The sequence below is a fragment of the Aplysia californica genome, unplaced genomic scaffold, assembly GCF_000002075.1.
Source record: "Aplysia californica isolate F4 #8 unplaced genomic scaffold, AplCal3.0 scaffold01003, whole genome shotgun sequence".
Lineage (NCBI taxonomy): Eukaryota > Metazoa > Mollusca > Gastropoda > Aplysiida > Aplysiidae > Aplysia > Aplysia californica.
This window is the reverse complement of record NW_004798273.1, coordinates 359-7,488: the sequence shown is the minus strand read 5'-3', so window position 1 is coordinate 7,488 and position 7,130 is coordinate 359. Positions and strand designations below refer to the sequence as shown.

Here is a 7,130-nt window from a genome sequence, read left to right as displayed (position 1 = left end):
AAAAAAAAAAAATTTAAAATCAATTTCCATGAGCAATAAGTGCGGTGTTCATTATGTAAGACAAAAAAAAACGATCAATTTCCATGAGCAATAAGTGCGGTGTTCATTACGTGTCAACAAAATCCAATATGGCCACCGTATCCATGGAAACGAAACTTTTTTCTCAAATTTAATTGCGGATTTTAAGACTCCTTACAATGTTTGTTATATTTAGCATCTGCGTTTGTCGCGGTCGCGCGGCCGCGATTTTTGCATAATAAAAAAAAAAAGACAAAACAACAAAGCTACTTCATAACATATTTGACATGTATTTTGATAAGTTTTAAGATGTCCATGTGTACCTATTTTCATGCGGAGAATATACATTACATTATATACTATTTATATTGCTGTCTGTCTTTTATATTTCCGTCTTTGTTGTGTTTTAGTTTGTTGGTGAGTTAATTTTTCTAAAAATTGTTCTGATGATTAGTTGTTTTTTTTTTTTGCGTTTATACAGAGTAATGTCATTTAATTTAATGTTGTTCCTACCCTTTAAAAAATATAACTGTGTTATGTTAGAGCGTGTCTCCACCAAAACCGAAAACTGACACATCCCAATTGTGTGTGATTCCATAATATAATTTACATGTGGTATCCTGCAAGCCTACTTTTTCTTGAATTACACATGTTTAGGGTTAAAACAGCCTGTCTTCAGATAGGTGAACACGCGCCCTAATTAGTTAATTTTTGTGGTTTTATACGTGTTGTTCTAATTTTGATTTCATTCTATTGTGAAACCTTTATTTTTCACGTTTTTCCCCCTTGGTGACTACAAATGATATTCTGGATGCTTAAAACAGAGCACAAGAAATTCTGGTGCTATAGATTGTTACCTCTATCAACATATGGCTATATTACGTCGTTACAGAGAGTTGAAAGCTTGAAAATTGTTTCTCTTTGACAGTTTACTGTTCACAAATCTTTGTTCCTCTCTATGCGGGCTGGGGGTGGAGGGATGGATTGTGAGATGAGAAATAAGTAGGGAGGGAGGGGAGAGGTAAAACCTAATATTTGTTCTATAATTCTATTTCTCATTGCCTAATTCTAATCATCAATCTTTCTTCTCCAGTGAAGGTTTTTTTTCTTCTAACCACCAACCTTTCTTCCCCTGTAAAATGTTTTATCTAATACGGGGTGGCCGTTGGGGGATCGGCTAGCCGATCGCCCGACTCGTAGCCTGAAAACAAACGCGTTTGTTTTTTAGGCGAATAGTCCGGCGATCGGACTAGCAAACCGAACCGACCAGAACCGATCGTGGAAATGGGCACCGCCTATAACCATCAAACTTTCTTCCCCTGTGAACAGTTTTCTCTAATTTCCAAACTTTCTTCCCCAGTGAAAAGTTTTCTCTAACGGAGTGTCTACGTACACAGTAACCAGGCACGTGTCAGTATCTCCGTACACGGTAACCGGGCACGTGTCAGTATCTCCGTACACGGTAACCGGGCACCTAGTCTCAGTATCTACGTACACGGTAACCAGAATGAAAATAAATCAATACTACATATTTTGTCCTGTGCTGTCACTAGCTGAAAAAAAAGGAAGTCATAAAAGTGTCTTGTCGGGCTCACCATCGCGACCATGAGTCAGTGAACCTGCGCGAGTGCATCACATTGTGAATACCGGTTGGGGTCACAAAAATTCATTCAAAGTCTTGGCTGCGAAGTATAGGGCTTCGGAATAGGGGGGATTATTGATTTTTTTAAACGAAAGGTACAGTCGGGGGAGGGGTGGAGATGAAGGCAACACCGGATGACAAAAACTGAACTTGGGGTTCTGAACTGCCCGGTTAGATCTACCCTGTACGTGACACTGAGACTACATGCCCGTTTGCCGGTTACCGAGTAGGTAGATATTGAGGCTACATACCCGGTTACCGTGTACGTAGACACCCCGTTTCTCTAATCACCAACACAGAATTCTACACTAAGTGTAGAATTCTGTGATCACCAATCACCAACCTTTCTTCCTCAGTGAGCGGGTGAGCGGGGGCGTGCCAGGCACCATCCTGCCTCGGCGGGAACCGAAAACGCCCCCTAACCAGGCGGACCGCCCGAACAACTCGTTCCCAGCCGTCGACTCGAACTCGCTGAATGACATGTTTTCTCCGTCGCTCTTTCTGCAACTGGAATAGTGAAAAGAGATCAGGGAGAGGTGATAGAATACATCACCTGTTACTGGAACAACGAAACAAGGTCAAGGAGATAGAAAACAATACCAGCAACTAGAATATTGAGGCAACATCCGGAATATTACTACACCAGCAACTAGAATATTGAAACGACATCAGGGTTTTTTTTTAATAATTAAAAAAAATATATATAGTAGAGGGTTTTACGGCGCTCGCAAATGCATAATAAGGTCATATGAGCGCCAAGGGGTGGGTGTCAACAGAGAAGTCTTTACAGAGAATCAGACTTAGACTGCTCACCTCTCTAGTTTCAACAGCACAAGGTCTGCTTCGACTATAAAGGCACCCCAAAATAGCAGGTCATAAGGGAGTGACAAACATACAAAAGAAGTAGGGGAAAATGACAATAGTAAGGATCAGGAAAGAAAAAGCAGCAGTTCCCTGTTGTAGATTAGGCACAGTTATGAGCGTGACATGAGTCAGCCCATTTACAATTCTACTATGCTTGAACGAGATATGTCCCCCCTTTGGGAATGGCCTAAAGACACTTCAGTCAGTGGCACTGCCCCGGGGGGTACATCAGGGTAATAGAATACAACACCTGAAACTATAATTTCGAAACAGCATCAGGGTAGCAGACTACAACTTCTGCAACTAAAATAATGAAACAATATCAGGGTAGTACAATAAAAATACAACTTCTGCAACTAGGATAATATAAAGCAACATCAGGAATAATGCTACACCTGCAACTAGAGTACTGAAACAACATCAGGAATATTAGTACACCTGTAACTAAGATAAAGAAGCAATATCAGGGTAACATAGTAAAAATATGTACAATATCTGTAAAAAAAAATAATTTAAAAAAAATGAAACATATATAGCGTTGGCATAACATTAGCAAATGTTAAAATAGTGAAGATAAAATGTTGATACATCGAATTTTTACACTGCCCATCTATCATGTTATCGAAGAGATGATCAATATGTTTCTCAACTTAAAAGAAATCATAGGTAGGCCTATGACCAACACATGTACAATCCAGAAAGAATAAAAGTCTCTACTGAAAAAGAAAAACAAATATGACACTCTGCTCGACCACACCCGTACATTCATAAAAACCTAACAAGGGTCTTTGAACGCGGTATGTCAAGCTAGAATGATAAAACACTGCGTCCAGACAATATCAATACAGTAGGCCCCTATGTCAAGCTAGAATGATAAAACACTGCGTCAATACAATATCAATACAGTAGGCCCCTATGTCAAGCTAGAATTATAAAACACTGCGTCCAGAAAATATCAATACAGTAGGCACCTATGTCAAGCTCACCTCTTTATGTCAAGCTAGATAGGAGACTTGATAAGAAATACAAGAAGTGAATATCACTAGAATAATATCTTCCGTGAAAATGAAAGATAGATCCAGATAAGCTTATTTAAGACAACACTTTAAAAAAAACCTCTACACGATAATTTACAACAGTGACGACTATATGACAGTACGAAAAAGCCCCGAAAGACCACCCCCACCCCCTCCCAACCAAATAATATTAAGTTAAAATTTAAGAAAAATAATTACAACAATAAGAATAATTGATAAATTACATATATGAAATAGCTAAAATTATAGAACAAAATTTAACTAAAATAAAGGATATAAATGATAATACGATTTAAATGAATGTAATCTCCCCCCCCCCCCCTTCCCCCTCCCAAACAAACAAACAAAAACGAAACAAAAACAAAAAAGCAAACCAAAACAAAACAAACCTTTAAAAAATGCACCCACTCCCCTAAAAATAAAAGTCAAAACAAATATTCTAATCAAAATGAACATACCATGGTATCTTCCGTCGACAGGAGATGAGCACGGCGATGAGAACGACGATAAGAACAAGGCCCAGACTGAGGCACACTGCCAGGACAATGATGGTGGAAGAGTCCAAGTCTAGTTTCTCCGCCACTTGGGAGCAATCTTCCCCTCCGTACACGTACTTGGAATCTGACTTGCACCTGTCAAGTGGGTGCAATAATAATAATAATAATAATAATAATAATAATAATAATAATAATAATAATAATAATAGTTACTTGCGGTGCAAATTAAGGTCAAGTTTAAATCTGCTTTAGGCACTTTTCCTGGACTCGTCTGGTTGTAAAGATGATGTCTCCTTTGTCCCTTATTGTGTGGCAGCCACACCGACCTTCTTGTAAGTCGTCACTCAAAGAGAGGTGCTTCAAAAGGCGAGTGAAAAGAATTCTGGCCTGGATCTTACCGGCAATAGACAAGAAGAATATACCTACCTCTGTGATAGTCACAAGATTACCTGTCACATTTGTTTTTGTACAGATGAATTATGGTTGCATACTTGCCCCCCTGGGGAATACTTCCACTTTCCCACGCTTGACAGTGTCTCACCTAGACAGTCTCCATCAATAGCTCAGTGTCTCAACAAGACAGTCTCCACCAATAGTTCTGTCCATGTCTCAACAAGACAGTCTCCACCAATAGTTCTGTCCATGTCTCAACAAGACAGTCTCCACCAATAGTTCTGTCCATGTCTCAACAAGACAGCTTTCACCAATAGTTCTGTCCATGTCTCAACAAGACAGCCTTCACCAATAGTTCTGTCCATGTCTCAACAAGACAGTCTTCACCAATAACTCAGTGTCTCAACAAGACAGCCTTCACCAATAGTTCTGTCCATGTAACAAAACAGTCTTCAACAATAGTTCTGTCCATGTCTCAACAAGACAGTCTTCAGCAATAGTTCTGTCCATGTCTCAACAAGACAGCCTTCAGCAATAGTTCTGTCCATGTCTCAAAAGACAGTCTTCAGCAATAGTTCTGTCCATGTCTCAACAAGACAGTCTTCACCAATAGTTCTGTCCATGTCTCAACAAGACAGCCGTCATCAATAGTTCTGTCCATGTCTCAACAAGACAGACTTCACCAATAAGATAGTACTTTATTATCCCAGAGGGAAATTTTCCTTGGCTGTACAGGACCGTAAAAACACATGCAGGTATACATAAAAAAAAAAAATTCAGTGTCTCAACAAGACGGTCTCCACCAAAAGCAAAAATACCTCTGCAGGAATAGAGTCCACACTCGGGGTCGTATTGGTACTATACAGGTACTGATGTAAGTTTTAATCACGCTAGTACAGTCGACTACAAATGTGTCGATGTCGTTGGAGAGTTAAAAAATATCAGCTCAACCGAAGTTCAACTTAACCGTTGGGGACCTTTAAAGAAAAAGATGCGGAGAGCTGAGAAAAAGATCGACTCAATCGAGGATCAACTCAAGCGAGTTCAACACAGGCGGAGTTGACTGTACCCTGATAATGGATCGATGAAGTCAAAGAGACTCGTCAAATCTCCCTTCGACACATTGCGTTATAATATTAGAGGACGGAAAAGGTAAATTAAAGAGAATGCTCTAGTTTTTAGCTACAGGCCTATACAAAAAACGGACTTATCTTGTTTTTCTTTTGACCACTTAATAATAATAATAATAATAATAATAATAATAATAATAATAATAATAATAATAATAATAATAATAATAATAATAATCGATAGATAGCATTTTTATAGCGCAAATCCCAGACCAACAGCAAGCTCTATGCGCTTCCCAATCTATACTATTACCCCAGCAGACCTGAGAGTATTCTAAAACAACCCCAACTTCCTGGAAAGCATGCAATGCAAACGGTCATTTATAGGCGCTAAAACACTAACATACAGACAAGATCTTTCACTTTCTATGGCCGGGTACCCATTCCCACCTGTGTGTATTGAGGAAAATTCGTATAATGTGCCTTTCCGAAGAACAAAATGTCGGGCCCTCGGCTCGAACTCCCGAACCCGCAACCTCACGATTACGAGTCCGGTAGCATTACTACTAGGCCACCGACGCCACTTCAAATAATCTTTAAAAAATTACTACAACGGTACCTGCATACTGCGAGTCGTGTTTGTTCACTGCTGTCTGCCTCGACCAGGCACTGGGCGTTGGGTGGACACAGGTGTGAGAAACACAGGTGTTGACAGGTGCGTGTGGTGGAGTTACACAGGTAGTCCGCACTCTGGCACACGTTCTCCGCCTCACAGATGTCGCTCTCCAGCCTCTCGGCCTTGGCCACGGCTGTCAACACAAACGTCAGGCATAGTGAGGGAATCAGACGCTCGTCAAAAGGAGGAAATCGAAGAAACGACCATTTTTGGGCCAGGTGGGAAATTAACATCATTTTAAAAATATTTTTAAAAGGGCTCAGCACCTTTTATGTCCACTCAAAAATACATTCCTGTGTGAATTTGTTGAAAACATCTAGATCAAAAGCATAAAAATGTAAATTCGCAGTTTTTAAGGACGCTAACGCTTTAGAAGACATCAGTCATTTGCCATATTTTTCTGGCTTATTTTACTACGACCCCTACCTCCCCCAATAGCAAATATCTCGACTTCTATTCAATATAGATGGGTATTTTTTCATCAATAGCAAGGCAAATGAACACACTTTAAAATTACACCAATAGCTCCATATGCTCCAAAATTGACGAGAGCCTGATTCCAGCGTGAAGTAACACAATGGTATATCAAGGGCGTCTTGGACAGGGTCATTATGATATAAAAACATTTTGGGGAAGTGGGAAGTGGCCGTATGTACAGGTTCGACAGTATTTGAAAAAATATGTTTTCTTGTTTGTTTTAGGTAAGGTTTTTCGGCGCTCGCAACTGCTCAATCAAGTCATATGAGCGCCAAGGGGTGGGTGTCAACAGAGAAGTCCAAACGGGGAATCAGGCTTACTCTGCTCACCTCTTTAGCCTCAACTGCACAAAGTCTGCTTCGACTATCAAGGTAACCTGGAAATAGCAGTGTACAAGAGAGTGACAAACATACAGAAGAAGTAAAGGAAAAATGACGATAGTAAGGATGCGGAAAG

At 39.9% G+C, this 7,130-nt stretch overlaps 1 long non-coding RNA gene across 1 annotated transcript; it reads right to left on the bottom strand.

The window, feature by feature from the left end:
• Window positions 1–1,995: 1,995 nt before the first annotated feature.
• Window positions 1,996–6,330, bottom strand: LOC101853042 (the record flags this gene model as incomplete). The annotated part of the gene is made up of 3 exons (XR_001185371.2): window positions 1,996–2,167; window positions 4,020–4,193; window positions 6,141–6,330. It is a non-coding gene; the product is annotated as an uncharacterized LOC101853042 (long non-coding RNA).
• Window positions 6,331–7,130: the final 800 nt, after the last annotated feature.